The sequence below is a fragment of the Mesocricetus auratus genome, unplaced genomic scaffold, assembly GCF_017639785.1.
Source record: "Mesocricetus auratus isolate SY011 unplaced genomic scaffold, BCM_Maur_2.0 Super-Scaffold_100024, whole genome shotgun sequence".
Taxonomy (NCBI): Eukaryota; Metazoa; Chordata; class Mammalia; order Rodentia; family Cricetidae; genus Mesocricetus; species Mesocricetus auratus.
In genome coordinates, this window is record NW_024429205.1 from 11,570,033 (window position 1) to 11,591,878 (window position 21,846).

The 21,846-nt window shown below is 48.7% G+C and overlaps 1 protein-coding gene across 1 annotated transcript in view; it reads right to left on the minus strand.

Annotated features, from left to right (window-relative positions):
- The window catches only part of Cyria (CYFIP related Rac1 interactor A), a 105,451-nt gene that overhangs the window by 41,936 nt on the left and 41,669 nt on the right, over positions 1 to 21,846 (minus strand). Inside the window, exon 2 of the mRNA XM_040730720.1 lies at positions 19,672 to 19,802. The gene's annotated coding sequence lies outside the window, so the exon portion shown is untranslated. The remainder of the gene's footprint in view (positions 1 to 19,671; positions 19,803 to 21,846) is intronic.

The following is a 21,846-nucleotide window of genomic DNA, read 5'->3' on the forward strand; positions in this document are numbered from 1 at the left end:
CATGTATCCACTCAATTTCTCTTCACATTTCCCTGCCCTCTCTGCTGAGATAGCCCTGACTCCAGTTTCCATCCGTACGCCAACGTCATCTCAGCTCTGGTCCTCAGTCATAGGCTCCATCATCTGGGGGGACTTCCCACAGGCACAGCAACTGTCTATAATCCGCCACCTCCCTCCCATGGACCATTCTCTCAGCACACTCTCCTGGCTACCCTGTGGACAACAGTGCATTGCCCCAGAGGACTGGTGGTCGGTGTCTTCTCATCCCTGCTCTGGCTTCTCCTCTTCCTCTGTATACTGTTTTCTTATCAGCCCAACTAGCAGCACCATTTCCCTATCCTCCCCCACGAGATATGGAAGGTTTCTCAGATTAGCCACCAGTTTCTGAGCACGTCACGGGAGATGTCATGCTATGTGCAAAATGAAAGCAGATTGAGTTAAACTCCTACTACTTCTGTTTTCAGTCCAAGGGTAGTTGTATTGTGTGTGTCTGTGTGTTTGTGTGTGTGTATGCAGTATGTCTATGCATGAGTGAACAGCATGTGTGTGGTTTATCTGGGAATGAGTGCAAAAGTGTGTGTGTGTGTATACTGTGTCTATGTGTGTGAACAGTATGTGTGTGCATATATGTGGTTTAAACGTGTATAACACAAACATGTATGTGTTTGTAGTGTGTCTATGTATGAGTAAACAGCATGTGTATGTGTGCATGTATGGGGTGCATCTGCATATGAGTGTGCACAAGTATGTATATATGTATATGTGTATGCAATGTGACTATGCATGAGTGAACATGTGTGTGGTATATCTGACTATGAGTGTACAAGTGTGTGTGTGTGTACACTGTGTCTTTATATGTAAACAGCATGTGTGTGTGCATGCATGTGGCATATCTGTGTATTAGTGCACACACATGTGTGTATGTCTGTGTGTGTGCAGATGTGGAGCTCAGTATGTCATCCCTCAGCCTCTATCCACCTTGTTTTAAGGACTGGGTCTCTGAATGACTTGTAGGTTAGGCTGGCTAGCCAACCCATCCCAGAATCCACCTGTGACTGCCTCCCTAACACTGGGGTTACAAGCATACACCACCACATCTAACTTTTTCAAATGGGATGAGAGGATCAAACTCAGGTCCTCCTGCTTGCAAAGCAAGCACTTTACTGATTGAGCTATCTTCACGCCCCCAACACACACACGCACGCACACACACACACGCACGCGCACACACGCACGCACACACACGCACGCACGCACACACACATGCACACACGCACACACAAGCACACACACGCACACACGCGCGCGCACACGCACACACACACGCACGCACACACACGCACCCCTACACCTCCTCTTGAAGTTTACAGTTTTCTGTCTGGAAGTGAAACACGAAATTAGCAGCCAAGGTACAGGAAAGGCAGTGCTATAGGAAAGAGTCCCCAGGACCCCAAACATCACACAAGCATCAAAAACTATACCAGAAGCCATTGCATATATAAAATCCCAGAATACTAAGGCATCATTTAGTGTCAGGAATGTACAGTGCCCAGAGAATCGAAATCTCACTTGAGATTTCAGAGTCAAGAAAGGTTATGTATTTGTTCCTGAAAGGAGTAATCTCACTGATACTGAAACCACAATTTCCCACAAACAAAACTAACTCCTTGAGGTAAAAGCCCTAGCTTGAGCCCTGAGCAAGCTGTGCAGACAGCAACCCAAGCCTGGGAGAGGGAGAAAGGGTGGGAACTGAGTTGGCAGGTGTGAGTCTGGCATCTGCGGCTGCTTCCTGAGTGAGACCCCATGAGGCAAGCAGGATCAGAAATCAGCAGGACACATAGATGGCTATGTCAGCACAAATGCCCCAAGATTTTTCTGGTGTCCCCAAAGCCCATGCAATCAGCTCATTTCTTCCTTCCAAATTCCAGGCCCGGAGAAGCTAGCTCCTGGGAGTATGGACCTGGCACAGAATTCTGCTCCCTTCTTGCTTCTTTTTCTCAATGCTTCCTTTGTCAAGGACACCCATGTGCCTGAAGGTCTGATATGACAACTGAGTCTCAATGGGCTTCAAAGATGCCCCCTGCCAGCCCCGGGCGGAATTAGCAATCTTTGTTGCCGTGCATTTGTAAGGGACCGTTCCTTATTCACTGGTATGCGTTCCTCATTCTAACAGCACCCTGTCTCCACCTCTACCGTTGCATCATGCAAAGGTCCGGACAGACAGCCGCTCTTTACTGGCGTTCTCAGAAATGGACCACACGTGCTGGCTAAGTAGCTACTGAACGATGAAGGCAAAGGAATTGATTACAAACAGACCCGAGGGTCGCTGTCAGGAATGGGTGGAAAAATCAGCAACCCCCCAGACGTCAGCATTGTGGGGAGTGCTTGAACCTTTTGTGAGCCCAGGAGACGATTTTGGAAATCCGATGAAAATCGGCCTTCTGCTAAAAAATGTACACATGTATAAAAGACATGTTTCCAAGGTGTCGGTAAATAGACTAGAGCCCAGGAATGGAATCCCCCATTTGTGTTAGAATAGGGGGATTTGAACGTATAGATGGACAAGTCGTAGGAAGAAGAAGGCATTTCTACCTGTGATCTCAGCTGCCAAAAAAGAAAGAAAGAAAGAAAGAAAGAAAGAAAGAAAGAAAGAAAGAAAGAAAGACGATCACTTCAAGGAAACACTGAGTTTTGGAGACCTCAGGGGGTGGGGGTGGGGTGGGGAGGGGTGGGGTGTTATTCTACTCCAGATTCTTGATTTTCCTTGTCCATAAAAAGCAAACCATGGCACTTCCCTTCTAGTACTGCCACACATAAGAGAATGCGGGTAAAGGATCTAGGGTTGCCTTTGGAGCCTTGCTCATCCTCACAGCAAACACTAGTTATGTGCGCCCCCTGCCCTGTATCTGTAGAACTGCAGCCGCAGAGAGCAAGCCATTTTCCCTTTCAGTAAGAAAATCCGCAGCAGCTGCTTTAGGGAGGGAAGAAAGACGAGGCAGACCACCGCGGGGGGAAGGCGGGCGCTGAACGACTGCACCGGGCTCATTCACAGAGCTATTAATCATACAAGAGCCCATTTATGACAAACACAGGTCACTCCCTTTGCATGACAAGGCGGAGGGGTCCACAGAGGCCCATTATCCTCCCCCAAAACAGAACTTTGTGGGCGACATGGGAGAAGCCATGTGCTCACACACAAAACGGACATTGTAAGGGTGTTTGTACAACCCCGTCCTGCTCCTCGGGATTTCCTGCCAAGGAGACGTTTGGATCTCACAGAATCCAAGCAGCAGACATTGGCTCATTCAACATGGCTTCAGGCAGTGAGACCTAGAAACCCGGTGCATGGGTCCCTCTGCTGGTCATGACTGGAACTGCAGGTCAGGAATACTGAGACCCCCGTGGCTCTTAGGGGATTGAGTCTCAGAATCAAGTGGGGTGGGCGTGAGCTTTAGGGAATAGGGACCTTGCAAATGCAGCAGCTACTAGCTTCAGCACTTTTGACAAGTCATACAACCCTTCAAATATTAATTTCTAACCGGAAATTCATTTTCCTGCTCTGACATCGCATGTAAAAGACAGAGTGCATTTCTGACACTCCGTCAGGGTGCCCAAAATGGTTTTCCTTTGATTGCTTTCAATAGGACAGGCATGGCTGAATCATTCACATAGAGTCAGAAAAAGGAAAATGCACACTGACTGGCAGCGTCTTTTGATCAGAACAGTGACCTTAACTCCTGATACTTCCGATTCCCTAACACTGTTACTACTTCTACTGTAGACATGTGACAACTGTCTCTTGTGTTGGCACGGACAGCACCATATGCCCCTGGCCACACTGATTCACTGATCTATTGGTAATGCACCCCCCCTTGGAATACTGGTAACTTTATGCTGGGGATGAACTGGCAGAATTTTCTAGCAAGGCTGTAAGTTTTGGAGGTTGAATGACAGATCAGATCGCTCCATCAGGCTCCCCAAATTGAGCTGTGATCTGGCTTCTGAAGTGTAGCGTGTCAGCATATGACATTAGGAGTCAGGGAGGCCCTGCATGGAACAGCAGAGCAGCCTTTTATTAGGTCTGCATCTTAACCCATGCATTTTTTTTTTTTACGAGACAGGGTTTCTCTGTATTGTTTTGGAGGCTGTCAGTCCAGCCTGGCCTCGAACTCACAGAGATCCGCCTGCCTCTGCCTCCCGAGTGCTGGGATTAAAGGCGTGCGCCACCACCGCCTGGCTTAACCCATGCATTTTTAAAGATCCGTGTCTTAACCTCACCGGTGTGCAAACCGACGGTTTTAACAGCTGCCAAACGTATGAGTGGCCATTGCCACAATTGCCACGCCCCTCGGGACCAGCAGGTCTCAGTTCTGCCCTGGTTAGCAGGGGAGTTTCTCGTGTCTTCACAGCTGGTGACTATGAGGGCTCTAAGTGAGATCTCAAAGGAGAAGTGCCGCTGACAGCCCAGTTTAAAACTCACTGTATCCCCACCTTCTAAAGGCCACACAGAGCGGTGACTCTTAGCCTCTCATGGATCTCAGCCTTGACATGTCCAGAGTTAAAGGCTTCATTTCTCCCCTGAAAATCAGCCCCTTCCACAGTGTTCCAGGCCAAGCTGGAATCCTTCCCTTCCTCGACAGGTCCCCAAGCCCTGTTCTCGCCCACTCCCAACAACTCAGCGAGCTGTCCAACTGTTACTATAGCCTTGTGTTAAAAATTACACCCGGCCACTCCTCAGCTTAAATCCGTTTAGTGACCTCCACTAAATGGATTTTCTAACAGTCAGCAAGGTCCTATGTAGCTTGCACACCTGCTGACGCTCTCTATTCTGATTTGGCTACTCCCTACCTTCCCTTCCCCGACAGGTCCCCAAGCCCTATTCTTGCCCACTCCCAACCATTCAGCTTGCAGTTACTATAGCCTTGTGTCAAAAATTACACCCGGTCACTCCTCAGCTTAGATTCGTTTAGTGACCTCCATATAAAGTACTGTGATTTTTGTCACAGTCAGCAAGGTCCTGTGTGGCTTGCTCACCTGCTGATGTGTCTCTGGTTTGGCTACTTTGGAGTCCTGGCTGTTTTTCCTTCTATTTGTTCAAGTTCACACCCCACCTCCCACTCCCTCTTGCCCCCGCTACCCCTTCTGTTCGAAATGCTTTTCTCCAAGTCTGCTTTTCTGTTCAGTCTGCTTTTCTGTGAAGAAAAGCAGCCTAGCTATTGTGTCTGCAATAAGGCTTTGCGTCAGCCCCTGGCCCCTTGGTTTTTCTTTGCACATCAATCTCTCCTAATTTGTATGCCCTTAAATTTCTCAAATAGAGCCCGTGACACAGTAGGAAATCCATTTATCTATCACCTATCTGTCATCTGTTTATACATATGCATGTACATATACACATTGTCTGTCTGTCTGCATTATACACATTTATCAACCATCTATCTGTATGCATATATGCACATATAGCATGAAATAATTATTCTGCTATAGTGCCTCTTCTTCAATAAGTTCCTCCCACCATATCACCAGGAAAGGGAATTCTCAAGTCCTCCTGAGGTTCACTCTCCACTCCGGCACTCTTTCTTATATAAAAGCAAGGTTCTGCTACTATAGAGTATCCAGGACTGTTTGTAGGCCCTCAAGTGTGGTCCAGGCGGGAGGCCCCATCTTTCCTCCATCTGGGCCCGGCATTTCCACTGACGAGACCAGGATGGTGCTCGAAGTTTTGACCGTCAGAACACATGGCTCATGTGTATTGAGTTACAGCCAAGAAAACATGAAACTGAATACTACTTCTTGCAAAGGAATCTGGTCAGTAATCCCAGCCCCAGACTCTGCCTGTATTCTGTGATAGACGCTGTGCTGAATACTTCACAGGTATTGTCAATTTGTACCCACAAGGCTAAGTGCTGCTCTCGTCTCTGGTTTAACAACCAAGGAGGCTGACACACATTGAGTAGCTTGTATAGTTACAGCCATCAGCCAACAAAACCAGACTCTGAACACAGGCCATCCTGGAAAACTCACACTTGAAGCCACTGTGCTAATGCACTCATCTGATACCCCAGATACCTCAAAGTTTAGAGAAGAGGAAAGTAGCTTTAATGTGTGGCTTGTTGCTTCTGGTGAGAGTCATGTTGCAGAAGTCACACCCAAGAAGCCATCAAGCAGCAGTGTGTTGAACTGTACAACACTGAGCACAGCTCCTTTTTACAAACTACGAAACAGGTACTGACCAAGCCTCTGGGATGCCAGACTAGGATGAGGGCTCCAAAAAAGTAACAGGAACCTCGTCTGGAGAGAGAAGCCATTTGTGAGCCTGGTGTTCATGAAGGCAGGGCATCACCACAGACAGGAGGTCTGTTCGTGGGTGTCTACAGTGAGAGGCCCGGGCAGTTGGCTAGGAATCCGTTGTGTAGAAAATCTCCACCCAATAAGCAGGGCAGAAATGTGCCTCAGCCCTTGGGTACTGGGAAGATAACAGCGGTTACACAGCTGCCAAGTGGGAAAGTTAAACTGTGCCAAAAATCTCACTTCGGGTATTTGTTGGCCAAATCCGATGTTTAGGAAAGTGATGTTTTTTTGTTTTTGTCCCAAGAACTCATGTCTTGTCTCCCTGTTTTACGTTAATAGTAAACTGTGACATCAAGGTACTAAGTAGGGAGGGTTTTACAAATATCAAAGCTATGATATCCACAGCACTCTTCATAGTGACTTGGAGGCCTTTGAAGCTACTTACATTGCCCAGGGGAGGGCAGGACCTAGCTGGAAGAAGTTATAATCTTTTCTCAAATGTATAGAAATTATAAGTATAGGGGGCCGGAGAGATGGCTCAGAGGTTAACACTGGCTGCTCTTCCAGAGGTCCTGAGTTCAATTCCTAACAACCACACGTGGCTCACAACCATCTATAAAGAGATCTGATGCCCACTTCTGGCATGTAGGCAGTAGAACACTGTATGCATACTAAATAAATCTTAGGAAATTTATTAAGCATAATTGAAATTGATTTACTCATGTTTCGGCTCATATTTAACTCCACCCACTTATATTTAACTCCACCCACTTCTCACCGCGCTCATACTCAATCCTCCTCCCCCCTTCCCTCACCTTTGTCTTTTGTCTCCACGGGAGGACGAGCCTCCCTCCTCCCTTACACAAATTCAACACTTAGAGCCGCGTTTCTGCTCATCTTTCCACAAAACTAATTTGCCCCTGTCTGGTGAGTGGCTTGAGGTGTGGGTGGGGCTCGGTTAGCAAGGACGGGCATTCCCGGAGAGTGGACGGAAAGCCTAAAGACTAGGTCCACGCAACGCCAGCCCTACAGGCAGACTAGAACAACTGAACATGCCAAAGATGACCACACCATGGTCAACAGGTGGCCCACGCATGGCCGCGCTGTGAGGGGACGTCAGGATGAGACCCCAAGCACTTCAGGAATGGTCCTGAGTGCCTCCCTCCTAGGGTAAGCCTGCAGTGCTCACAGCTCCGTTCCAGGTAAGGACACATGCTCTTCAGCCCCTTTCCAAATTCACATAAGCCGTGTCAGTGAGTGTCCTGCCGCTGGAATTCCAAAGGTCCAAAGGTCCTTCTCTCAGTTTCTACTTCCGCCCAGGCCTCCACCAAAGCCAAGTGTTCCTGGTCAGATGACCGATCGCTGATTTTTCTCATAACCGGCCATGTAACTGGGCGTGGCTATGCCAGATAGTTCTGCTAAAATGAGGACCTTAGTCGGGAGGCAGAGGCAGGCAGATCTCTGTGAGTTTGAGGCCAGCCTGGTCTACAGAGTGAGTTCCAGGACAGCCTCCAAAACAATACAGAGAAACCCTGCCTTGAAAAACCAAAAACCAAAAAAAAAAAAAAAAAAAAAAAAAAAAAGAGGCCCTTAGATGGATGAACTTGCAATTACAGACTATCCACTAGATGGCAGCATTGCCTCACATGAGAAATGACAGTTTGGTTTTTCCGGTATAAAAGCAGTCTGCAAAGAACAAAGCAGGATCCCCTCCAACACCTGCAACACTCTCCTAAATAATATTTCTTTCCAGAGCAAAGAGTTTTAACTCATAGCTATAATACTCAATACTTAACGTGGACACTTAATTCCTGCTCCTAGGTAATCTCAAACTAGTTTGTCAGAAATGGAATCATGATTTTTGAGAGGGGGGGAACTGAATAGATTTAGCCATTCCGCCTACTGACTACTCTCCTCAGCCTCCTCGATAACTTTTTGAAGTCATATTTCCAAGTAGGAAAACATCTGTCGTATGGCCAACCAGACTTCATTTCAAAGGGGTACTGGAATTCTATTGCAGGGTTTCCACAGCTCACGTGAGAAATTCCGGGATCTGGTGCTGAGGAGGAGGCTCAGTGGGTAGGAGTCCTTGCTGTGCAACCTTGAGGGCCTGGCTTTGAGTCCCTAGAACCACAGAAAGGCCTGCATGGTCATGTAAACCTGTAACCAGGGGTGGCTGCCGGGGTGGTCATGTAAGTCCGTAACCACAGTGGCTGGGTGGAGGCTTGCTAGATACTCATCCTGACTGCAAATTGGCCCCAGGTTCAGTGCGAGGCCTTGTCTGGAGAGAGTTAGGAGGAGAATGACGGAGCAGGGCGCAGGCTGTCCTTCTTTGGCCTCTACACAAGGGCAAGAGCTTCTCTCCCCACCCCAACACCACACGTGTAAGCACACCCGCTCGCAACGCACACACACAACATTGATACTTAAAATGTCTGCTCGAAAAAGAAAATCTGCTTGAAATACCACGAGGAGAGGAGATGTTTGCATTTGTGGTCTACCCCAAGTCTACACTGAAGAGTGGTCAGAAGTCCAAGTGGCTTCCACACCAGACGCCTCTGCAGGAAGCTCACAATACTCAAGAGAAGCAGCAAAGTCCCCAAGGAACTTCCCTGTTTAGATGAATGAACCAAGACCACACCGGAACCCAACAAACAAACCCTTGAAGTTTACGTCCGGATTGCTGTGCAGGCCCTGCCCAGCTACTGAGGACTGGCTGGCCATACTCCATCTTCACAAACTCCCCCCTGCAGCTAGGCTTCTCGGGGTGGTAACTGCAGGCCACGCCGAGCACACAGTCAGTATGCGTATTTGCCTTCGGCTCTCTGCAGGGCCTGCAGGGTGTATAGACAGACGGGGACGCTCACTGCCTGGCCTATTCTTCCACAGGAAGAGGGCAAATTCAAGCCTCTGATGGGGAGCTGGCCCTGGGCCCATTCTATCTAAGAGTTTAGCTCGACGGAACATCTTTGTAACCTGTGTTCTGGGGCAAGAGCTCTGGCTTCAGCAGACCCACAAGCTACCCTCTGCCACTGACTGCCATTCCTCTTCAGGGTGCAGATAGCAGCTTTAGAGGAACACACATAGCCAAGCAGTCCTGGTGAAGGTGCCATCACAGCCACCACTACTGCAGCTTCCGTCCTGTAAGGAGACCAGGGACGTACAATCTTGATCACTGTCAAATCCACGGTGTAGCCCCTCTATCATATAGAGATGCTCTCACCTTGTGGGTGGTCTGTCACGCCTGGAGCACCTTGCTGTTTCCCGTGGACTCAAGGGAGGCGTCAATGCTTTTTAGTAAAAGTAATTTCTCGTGTTTTGGTTATTTTCAGACAGGGACTGACTTGTAGCCTAGGCTGGCCTCAGATTCACTATGCTTCACTGCCAAGGTTGACTGCCAGGGTGAGCCGCCTGATCTGGCAGGAAACGTGGTTTGCAAGGGTTTGTGTCTTTCTTACTTTTCTATTGTCCTATAACACCACGACCAAGGTGACTTACAAAAGAAAAGGTTTAATTGGCTTACAGTTTCAGAGGGCTGGAGTCAGAGACCACCACGGCGGGGAGGACGGCGGGGAACACGGCGGCAGGCAGGAAAGCATATTACCAAAGCATTAACTAAGAGTTTATTTTGTTCCATGAGCATGAGGCTGAGAGCTAATTGGGAATGGCATGGGCTTTTGAAACCTCAAAGCCCGTCCCCCACGACACATCTCCTCCAACAAGGCCAGGCCACCTAACCCAATCCTTCCCAAAGGGTTCCACCAACTGGAACCGAACAGTCAACTATAGGAGCCTATGGGGGCCATCCGCATCCAAACTACCTCATTCCGTTACAACCTCAGCTTCTCAGTGGAGGGCGGAAGCCATGAGGGCTATCTGCCACGTAACTACCACGCAGCCACAGCGAAGGGCCACACCTCTCTTTCCAGCCCTCTGTACATGAAAGCTGGCTGGGTGTAGACCTCTTTCCTGGCACTTACTTATTCCTGAAAGTTCGATTTTTAAAAATTATTATGCATGTGTGTGCATGTGTATGTACATCTGTGTGTCTTCATGTGTGCACAAGTGTGTGTGTGTATGTGTGAGAGAGAGATTGAGAGAGAGAGAGAGAGAGAGAGAGAGAGAGAGAGAGAGAGAGAGAGAGAGAGAGAATAGGCTAGAGGACACAGCATGGTTGGCTGATGAGCCCAAGGACCTTTCCATCTTAGCCATCCTTGCTATTTATTGGATTCCAAGCTCACACTTCCACACCCAGACTTTTCACGTGGTTTCTAGGTCCCAAATTCAGTTCCTCGTGCTTACAACTGGTTTTTCCTGCCCGCAAAAAAAAAAATTCTAGAAAAGAAATTCACAGTAATGTATCTCCAATTATGAGCACAACACTCTGCCTCAGTCTTCTGGATTCTTGCTGCTCCAAGCCTACGGTAGTGGCCTCAACAACCATCACAGAGCCAGCACACAGGGAGACCGGCAAACCCTGCCTGTTTGTCTGGTCCGCAGGCGCTTCACAGTCAGGGACCACCACACACCCCACTAAGGGCTTGAAATTCTAGCATCAAATCGCCTCTCTATCTTTGTCCCCCTGGACTGCAGAGGAAGTGCTCTCCTGCTGGCTGAGTTTGCATTCTGCCTGGTAAGTAGGATCACTGATCAATCTTGCTCTGCAACAGTGAACATGTTCATGGGGATAAGACCCGTGAGTGGGCGCCCCCGGCTGTGCCTCGGGCTGTCTTTCCACAGAGCATTTCATTCCCTCAAGTCTGAGAATGCAAATGCATGGCTATCGTCAATGCCGCTTCCATTATCAACACTGCTGACTCTCCTGTACACACACACACACACACACACACACCACGCACACACACACACACGCACACACACACGCACACACACACACGCGCGCGCGCACACACACACACACACACCAGACAGAGGTGGCACTTGGTGATCTCCCACAGACCTCTACACAGTATACTTTTACGTATGAGATTTCATTGGCAAAACTCTATACATAAATCTTTGCCATAAGAGAAAAAAATCCAGCCTGCCCTGGGGACACACGCCTGTCTTCCCATCACTTAAAAGGCAGACGCCTATAGAAAGATCAAGTTTGAGGCCGGTCAGGGCTACCAAGTTTGGTCCTGTGCTCCCAGGTAAAAAAGCGAAAGCAAAAAGGAAAAAGGAAATCTGTTCAATGCAATACTTAAAAAAAAATTAAGAGAGCAGAAAAGAATCAGTCCATTGTACAAAGGAATCATTCCATCCAACGCTAGCACTCTATACTCCTTGACTATACAGCTAGGGAGAATCTGAACAGAGACCGGTAGCCCAGCCCCTGGAACCTGGCCCAGGCATGAGCTGGTACACTGCCCCCAGCAGGCACCATCTTCCTCCCCCTGCAGGCCCAGCACGTTGGCATGGTGATGTCTGAGACAGCCTTGGCTTGATCCGTCTCTTCTGTTCCTTCTACAATCACTGTGTGAGATCTGCCCCAGTAGGGCAGAGAAATGCCGAGGGTAAGATCTGATGTCAGGAAGGGACAGGCAGGTCTTTGTTGAGGCCTTCAAGGGGACCAGGCCAGCCAGGCTCAGGCTGCACACGGACTGTGCTGGGCCAGTCCTGGACCAGTCCCTCCTGCTGGGGACCCCTCACTTTCACAAGCTGTGTCTCCTCCTCCAGTGAAGAGGGATTTACAGTCAAGGCTTCAGACAGAAGCGACTGCCCCACCAACTGCAAAATAACAACAACTACTACTCCACCATGGAATAGTTTCTCCTCTTAGCTGATACCTCCCATTCACAAAAGCACCCTATGCCTGAGTCACCCTTAGCCTACCCTCTTCCACCACCCCACCCTCTTCCGCATCCTAATTCTGTTCTGGCCCTCAACCTCCACCCCTCCTCTCTAAGAACTTCCTTGTTCAAGAATGCTCCTGCCTGCGGTAGCCTTGGTGGCCTTGGTTGGATGTCCTGGGTTGATGATACCTGCTGGGCCCTGCTCATCACTGTGGCTGACTTCATCTCTGAGTTCACTGCCCACGACTTCAGTTGTATATACCCAGGACCTGCTGAATGAATAGGCCTTCAAAAGCTGAAGGGCTCTGGGGCCCAGAACCCTACCTCTAGAAAGAAATCCCAGAGGCTTTAGCTCAAACCCCAAACAGCAAGTACTAGTTGAGACCTTACCATAATCCAGACACCACTCTGGGCATCTGCATGTATTAACTCATTCAGGGATCAGAACCTTCATGAGTGTGCATGTGTGGCTGGTACTTTTGTCCCATTTCACCTCTGTGGATGCTCGGGATTCAAGAGGTTGGACTCACAAGTGCTCCTCAGAATGCCTCATTATATGTGAATTATATAACGGCTGCCATTTAAGCCAATCCTACCCAACTCCTGAGAAGTATACTTTCTGTAACATGGGAATCCTGGAAAGTAGACACAAATAACTTGGCTAGGGTCATCCAGTTTCCATGATGGCCAAGTAAGATTCCTCAGTCGAAACACTGCCATAGCCAGTCTATGTGGCATCTCTGCCAGCCTGCCCCTATTCCTAAACCCAGCATTTTTCCTACATCACAAGTCAGGTAACATCTTCATCCTAGGGTTCGAGTGTTGGCATCTAGGTGGCCCAATAGAGAGCTGGTTCAGCCTTGGGGCTTAGCCAAACACTCCCGTCTGTTTCTCCTAGTTCCCAACCCAGAGGGGAACAAACATGGAGCCTCAATGTGCACAGGGACCTAAAAGACAGGGACTGAACAGGGAATGCTGCTGAACTGGGCTCCCAGCAATTGTCTCCCGTCTACCTGTGTCCTGTAATACTGAGAAGCACCATAAGGAGGCAGCACTACTGTCGGAGAACAATAGCTCTTTGTAACTGGGTCATCCAGAAAGGGTTACTTAGGGTGCACTATCTGGCATGGATTTGGGGGGCTGGGTGGATCAGGAGGAGCCTATGAGGAAGCCCGCCTAAGTAACGGGGAATCACAGTGCGTGGGGGTGGGGGCGGTGGATGTGGGTGGTGGAGGGGAGGGTGGGGATGTCTCCCTAGGTCTCCATAAGAACACCTGAGAATGCTGGTCTCCTTGCTCCCTGTCACTCCTTCCTCCTGGCATCCTCTTTCTCTTCATCAAAATCCTTTTGTCAAAGGAAGTCATTGCTCCTCGTGGAGCAGTGGGTGAGGGCAAGTTTGGACTGAAGTCTTCTCTTGAAAGAAGAAAAGTCACAAAGCCTTATATCCGGCCACCAACCTCAGCCCACCAGCACAACTTGGATGCCAAGAAGCTACAGCCAGATATGGCCCAGTTGCAGGGCAGGAAACGGGTCTTCCAAGAAACTCCATCAGGCAGCAGGACAGACAGCCTTCAGAGCCCCACTGTCGAGCTGCTTATGGCCATGAGGCCTGAGGCCTGGCTGCATTCAGCGTGACTCCACAGGAAGAGAATGCTGCATGGCATTTGGAACTAGATCCTGCCTCCTTGTAAGGTAGTGAACTCCCTGTCCCAGGAAGCACACCTGCATGGCGAGACGGTGCATTCGGAGAGTTTCCAGACAGGAGTCTCTGTCTGCCATCACTCTGTCTAGTTCTGCATTGGAGGGCATTAGGTAAGGCGTGCCCAAGGACACAAAAAGACCTCATTTGACGAGACACTCTTATTATTACAGAAAGGGTGATGTGCAGTGCAAGAGGGGATGATTCCAGGGTTTGGATGCTGACTTGCTAAGAGCTGTAGACCTTGAGTGAGCCATGTCACCACTCTGAATTGGCTTTTTGGGGACCCATCCTAATGCTGCCTCGGTGTAAAAATAGCACAAAGTGTACTCACCTTGGCACATCTAAACAAGGATGTAGGTGGCAAGGTTAATTCCCACCCACCTATTCAACTTCCAGTCAGCAAAGGCAATGGAAAGTTGACTAAACCAGGGTCTATGCTAGGTTCTAGAATAAATTTAATATATATATATATATACACATAATACTCATGCACACACAAGTATATAAAATGTACATGCACAAACCTCTCATATACATACATGTATATAGACAGACACACACATGTCTCTCTCAGTCTCTGTCTGTCTCTCCCTCTGTCTTAGTCTCTCCTGTCTCTATCTGTGTTTCTGTCTCTTTGTGTGTCTCTGTGTGTGTGTGTGTGTGTCTGTCTGTCTGTCTGTCGGTGTCTCTCTCTCCCCCAGAGGAAGGGAAAAGCAACAGCAGATATTCCCCTCTCTGGGAAGCTGCAATTTAGCACAGGGAACTGCAGTGCAACCTAGAAGACAGAGACGGCCAACACTGCGCTGCGACTTCCTCCTCCTCTTCCTCCTCCTCTTCCTCCTCCTCTTTCTGCTTCTTTTCTTGGTGACTCTTATCTCATTATGCTCACCGATTCCTCCACGGGGTCAGAGAGGAGATCAAGGCAAATTAGTCAGTTTGTGGCTCGTTAGTCACTGCTGGGAACAGGTAGGAGGATGAGGAGGAGCTCCTAATGGATTTTTAAAAAGCAAGTCGAAGCATGATCTGTGCATGACAAGCTCTCTTGCTGCTCTCCCGGCTCCTAGTACAGAAAATTGAGTGTCAGTCCCTATTTATAGGTGTTTCTGTGCCAGGAGAACTTCTCTTCCAACTCCTTGGTTCCTACTCGTTCTTCAGTGCCCAGCACGTACAGACTCTCTTACGACCCTCCCTGATCCCTGTGGAGGGAGACAGCATGCTTCTCATCCCGCCAACATCGCTTGGTCCATGCCAGGCTTCCCATCTGCGAGCTGCTCTTCTCACCATTGGCTCTGCTGCCTCTGTCACTTAACTGCAAGCTCCTTGACCGTGTCCAGTTATTGGCCTCCACGGGCCGAAGCTAAAAACGCACGGTACATTTTTGACGAATGCCTATCTTACAAAAGGAAACGTCTATTTCAGTGTCAGTGGATAAAGGGTTAAGAGGTGGAAATGATCCACTTGTAACTGAAGGAAGATGTAAAGGACCTGAGTTCTAGTCTCCGCCCCTATCAGAACAGTGTGCACATTAGCCAGGCAGCCTGCCTATCAGACAGAGGGCTTCAGGTCCAAGCATCTCTCACAGCAACTGGTGCACCAAGACAGCATGCAAAATCCTATTGCAGCGCTCCCTGCGCACCATGTGGTAGAGGAGCCCTGGGAACCATGATCAGCCTGTGTGGAGCTGACATGTGAGAATCTCCTTTAAACCGAGAAGACTGTGTGTCCCAGTAACAGAAGGAGAAGTAAAGTCAGAAGTCAACAAACCTGGGGCGTTGGGGGTGGGGGAAACACACACACATATACACACACACACACACAGAGAGAGAGAGAGAGAGAGAGAGAGAGAGAGAGGAAATCAAGGCCTTTCTTTTCTGAAACACCAATCCTATCAGGCCATTCAGTGTGAGTGTGTGTGTGTGTGTGAGTGTGTGTGAGTGTGTGTGTGAGTGTGTGTGTGTATATGTGTGTTCATTCATATTTGGATGTTTGGATATGTGCATGCCTGTGTGTATGTGTATATATTATTCATGTTCATGTATATCTGGGTACATATATTTATGAATGTGTGCACCTGTGCTTCTCTTTGTGTGTGTGTGTGTGTGTGTGTGTGTGTGTGTGTGAGAGAGAGAGAGAGAGAGAGACAATCATGCCTATTTGGGTGCCCACATATTTGTGTTTGTGTGTGTGTGCCTGTGTGTATATTCATGGTATTCATGTTCATGTATATTTGGGTACACATATTTGTGGGTGTGTGCATGTGAGCCTCTCTGTGTATAAGTGTGTGTGAGAGTGTGTGTGTGTCAGTGTGTGAATATTCATGTGTATTTGAGTATATATGTGCTGTGCTGTGTGGGGCAGAGGGTTCCCCTCCTCAATAAATGACCACCTATTTTTCTACTTTTACTTTCCTGAGACAGGATTTACCCCTGGCCTAGAACTCACCATGTAGGCAAGACTTCCTGGTGAGCAAGCCCTATGGAACATATCTGTCTCTGACCCAGCAGTGATGGGATTGTTAGGTGTGTGAGGGCCACCACACCAGGCCCAAACTCAAGGCCTTGTATTTTCATGACCAGCTACACCTCTCCAGTCCTGGCGAGCCATCTTTACGTAAAATCTGTCCAGATGCTCACAGTCTCAGGTAAATTCGGACCACCTGGCCAGGCCTGCAAGGCCCTACGCTGACACCTCAGCTTTGCATAGCATCTCTGGGTACTCACATTCCAGCTGCTGCTGATAAGAAAGGAGAGGCCACACCAGCAGCCAAGGCCACTGCTCCTGTTGTCCCACCTCCTAAAGATTTCTCCCTCACTCCCATGAAGTTTCTAGTACTCAATTCTACCTGTAGACTTCCTGGCTAGGTCTGGGAGGAAAGACACCCCCAAGGAGCTTCTCCACTCTGGCTTTTGGCTGCCCTGGGTCTGAGTCAGTGACCTCTCTGTGGGTTTCCTGACACCCCTTTGGCCTTACTGCTGGTAACTAAGTGTTGCAGGCTACCTGGCCTGATAAAACTATAAACAACCAGAGTGTGGGTGTGGACGCTAATCAGTAGTTCTGCTGAGGGCTGAGTGTAGGTGCTGACAGGGACGTACATCCAAACATTTAAGGAATGAAGTGGATTCCCTCCTCCCCCGCTTAGCCTGAAGGCAAATCCTGGCAAAAGCCTATTATGTAAATGAACTTCACAGGCTTTGGTGGAAATGACCTTTAGGTGGTTCTGGGAGGAAAAAAAAACATACTCTAGCAAATTGGTTCTACCCTGATCCAATTAGGGTCACACTTCACTTAGACCTAACCTATTGATGAACTTCACCAAGCATCAGGGAGACTCCTAAAGCCAGGGCCAAGACTCACTGCTCTTCAGTCTTAGGAGCCAGAGCCCAGAAAGGGTTCTTTGAATGGATGACTAATACTGTATTGGGTAAGAACACTGATCTCTGTGTCCATTCGGGGATGTTTTAGAGATGAGGTTTTTGAGAGACACTGGGGAAGAGAGAGGAAAGGTAAAGGGGCCAGGAAAAGTGAGCCAGGTCCTGATGGTGGCCGTCAGGGATCCTTATCCACTGCCCACACTGTCCGGCCTCTACCTCCTTCCTCCCCACCTCACCCCTGGATTCCTCTACTCTAATCCCACCGCTGCTTTTAGCTTCATGAAGGCCCAGCACAGTCCCCTGGAGCCTTTGTCTCAGTAATCACGCCCCACCTTATTGTCCCTGGTTTTCTTCAGGTCCTCCAGAGATAACAGGACAACACCTGTTCAAGGACAGCCTGGCCCTCTGACTCCGGATTTATTTAGCTAGTTTTGCTTGCTGTGTTTTTTCCCAATGTGCTGAATGGGACATCTCTAATCATTCCCCATCCGGGACATGTGCTAATCATTCCCCATCCCTGGCCTCACTCAGATGCCAGCTCCCTGCAAATGGGAACTTTGTCTCCTTCTGCTCTGTTATCCTTAGCACTAAGAAACACCTGCCGCTGCCACATAACACATGCTCTGCAAATATTTGCTGAATGAATGGATAGCCTGTGTGTGTGTGTGTGTGTGTGTGTGTGTGTGTGTGTGTGTGTGTGTGTGTGAGCGTGCACACGCACGTGTGCAGTGCCTCTGGAGGAGACTGTACTTGGGACTGAACTGTCTTCATTGCAGTGTCCTCCAGACATTCTTCCTTGGCTCTTGGCTGTTAGGGACATTTGCCACACAGTCTCAGGTCAGAACACCTGCCCCAAATCATAGGAATCTACTTCTAGACCATGGGCATGTGCTGGTCTGAAGGGAAGATGTTTCTGGAAGGAAGAGAGTTTATAATTGGTAGTTCAGGGAACCAGGGATACGATGAAGGTGTTGGAAGAGGGGTGGGTCCTCAAGCTGACCTTGCAAACCTTCCAGGCTGGTGAGGCTGTCCTGGCCAAAGTCAGAGAGAAGCCTTGGGATACAAAACCTGATTACAGTCTTACCTTTACTGCTGGGGACTTACTGGTGTTGAAGACAGTGACTGCCCACAGATTATAGGCACACAGGTCACAGAATCCATTACGGGGCTAGAGCTGTGATTAGGTAGTCCTACAAAAGTTGGGTGGGAAAGGATCTAACTTTTGCTGTAGCTCCTTAGGATCAAGAAACTATGTCAATGGATTATGTCTTCCAGTCCTGACCGGCAGCTTTGGACACAATCACTGTCCCCAAGCTACCGGTAGAGAGACACAGACAGGCTCAGCAACTTAGCAATGATGTAAGCAGAGTCAGTATGCGTGTGCACCAAATACACCCTGGAGTTATTCTAATTCATGCTGCTTTTCTCCTTCCTCGGGATGGTGGGTCCCACAGCTCTGGGAACACTCTAGAAGAAAGACAAGAAGAGGAAGAAAGGAAGGGAGCCCAAGCCGAGTCTAGAAAGCAAAGAACAATCGAGAAAGTGTGGAACTGAAGATTCTGGGAACCGAATGTGCGTAAATGCCTTAGCGGTCCCCTAACTGGGCTCTGTCCTCTGCCTTATGCTCACAAACTCCTGGTTTTAGCTCTCAAGGAAAATGCAGATCAGCTCTATGAAAAAGAGCTTGAGCGAAAGAGGTAGAAATGGTACCTCCCCTGACTGGTGAGAGAGTGAAGTGTGTGATCTCGGTGTAAGAATGTTGCCTTCATCCTCACTAACTAATCTTGTCATGCTGCCTCCCAGGCTGGTCTAAGGGAGCCGTGCTGAAGGGAGAGCCCAGGAAGCTGAGGCCCCACAAATCTTTAGTCAAATGGGGAGGCTTGTCGGCCCTCGTCACATGCAAACTCAGTGAAGAAATTCAAATAGATGTGGCCATGTACCACTCAAAGGAAAGGGAAAACTGTCCAGCATCACCAGAACATAACAGAGGAGAAGGGGGTGGGGCAGACTCACGTGTGCAGCCAGGAAAGGAGGAAATGGCCCATAAGAAAGGTGTACAAGAGCCCTTGGATGACAACTCCATAAACTGCATCTCTCCCTGAAAGTGTTGCAAATGGGTTGCAAATCAGGCCTCTAACAAGACATATAAATCCACCTTGAGAGGCTGTCTACCACGGGACTTCTCTGGGCTAAATAAGTAGTAAAGATAGAAAGGACATCAACTGTGCCTCGATGATACAGGGGAAAGTGACTAAAATCCAGCACCGATCTGTTGCTTCCCTACGTGCCATGCTAATCCACTGTGTCAGGCCTAAATATTGCAGACACCCAGAGCGACCCAGTCGCCATTGAGAACACAGCTAAAAAAGCCCAGAGGCCTTAGACCACCCCCTAATCACAGCTTCCTTGGAATGCATGCCAGTTCTTACTTATGTCCCCTTTCATTGAGTTTTTCTTTAGCCAGTGTTCGGAGGCACCATCTCTGCCACTCTCAAACTCAGCACTTCACCATTACCTGGAAATATCTCTAGTGGTTGGGTGTCACCAATCCAGGCTGAAGGGACAAACCAGTGGAACAGCTAGGAGCTCCCCGAACAAGGACTGTGGTCCCTGAGAGTTTCTGTCCTTGTGGGAGTGGTAGGTACCCTGTGGGAAGGGAATGAAAATCGTGTCACTGTGATAGGCAATTTCCAGACCTCCTCCAGTCACATGCAATTTTTAAGCCAAGCCACAGGAAATCACAGGACCAGGGACTACCAGTACTGAAAGACATCCATGAGAGAAACTTGCCCAATTGATTCATTCTGTAGTCAGGGAAACTAAGGCTTGAAGAAGGAAACAGCGTCTTTGATAACCATCAGCTTGGGAGAGGGTCCAGCTTGGCTTCTGACGCTACAGCAACTGGAATGTTAGAGTGCAGCCTCATGCTCAGGCCGACCAAAGAGTGGCCACTGGCTCTGGACCGGAAGGCTTTTTCTGTATGTGTGTATGTGTGTTCATGTACAGATGGGGCCTTGTGCACACAGGTATGGTGTGTGTGTGTGTGTGTGTGTGTGTGTGTACATGTGTGTGGAGGTCAGAGGTTGACATGGCCTTCCCTTTACTCTGAGGCAGGGTTTGTCACCGACGGCACAGCTCACTTACTGGCTAGCCTGTCTGGTCAGCTTGCCCCGGGAATCCCCCACCTCTGCCTCCTGAGCACTGGGTCACCACGTGTGTGCAGCATGTATATGGGTACTTAAGGTCTGATTGAGGTCCATGAAACTACCCAGCAAGCACTTCACACATTGAGACATGTCCTAGCTCCCTTTAAAAAATAGTTTTCACACAGAGGCGATACTTTCCCCACACTTCTGTTTTTGTAGATTTTATGGTTTTACCAGGAGGGAACTAAATTGGTAAAACAGTCCATCTCAGGCATGTGACTCGGGTGGTGTTCATGTTTCTCTCATTATAAAAATATTGTTATGGAAGACTGTGAACCAGGGACATGGCAGTAGGTGGGCTTTGCTTTTCAGTGGCAACAAGTCTCTCTCCCTCCTTCAATCCCTTACCCCCTCCATCCCTCCCTCCTCCCCTCTCTTGCTGCCTGTTACAGAAAATGGGAAAAGATACGGATTCTCCCTTGAGTACCAATTCTTAGAGGGATTTTCTGACTGTCCTGTGTATTTGAACAGTCACACTTCAACACAGAAAAGGAACAGAGAGGAAAAATTCATGTATCTAAAATTTCCTAGCCAAATCAAACCTCTCAGGCACATTGTGTGACCTCCATATGCGTGTATTTCCCAAACCCAGCTTATAATTTTTCTTGTCAGGTACTACTGATTTCATGTTTCCAAACAACTAGATTCTTACAGTTAGAATGTTTGTTGAGGCGTGAAGAAAGTGCACCGTAGAAGAAGAGATGAGTCCAACATATATAAGGCTTCCTTACACACACACACACACACTCAAGGAAGAGGAAGTAGACTAATTGGAAGGAGAAAAAGGAGTTCGCCAGTAGAGCGAGGGGCTAAGAGAAAGTAGCCACATGAATATGGTCAAAAGTTAAAATATAAAAGAGAAAAAGAAACAGGAACACATCTGACTCCCAGATCTTTCTGTTTATATCAGTTGGATTACAGTTATTGGGGTCAAAAACCAGAAGTTGTCTATGCATTCATTGTCCTCCTCAAATGCAGGGCAAAGTGCTTTGGAAGCCGTCAGGGATGGAAAGACAGGGAGGATTATTCTTCCTAGGTTCTGTGTGGGGCAGGGTGGAGGGGCTCTTTGAAAGCCAAGGTTTACTGCCCTGCTCTCTGCTCGTCTCCCCCAGCAGGCTGGACTTGCCTGGGCTCTGTGCAGCTGCAGCCAGAGGGCACCACAGGAAATCATGATTATCAACGCTCGCTCCGGGCTTTGTTCCTGTTCTCAGACAGCCTGGACATGCCAGGAGAGATGGGGTGGGGGCGGAGAAAGAGGAAGAAAAAACAGGAAGTCAAGTGGGGGGAGGAAATGATAGAGAAAACAGACACTTTGGAACGTCCTCCATGAGAGACTGTTTTCAGAGCGGACTGTGGAGCTGGGAGCTGTGCTTTTGGAAAACTGGGTGTGGTGTGGTGCAAATGAGGACGAGGGTCCTGTGGGTCCGAACCCATAAACTCTATTTCCAGCCCCAGAGCCTGGGCTGTCCCACACCAGGCTGGGT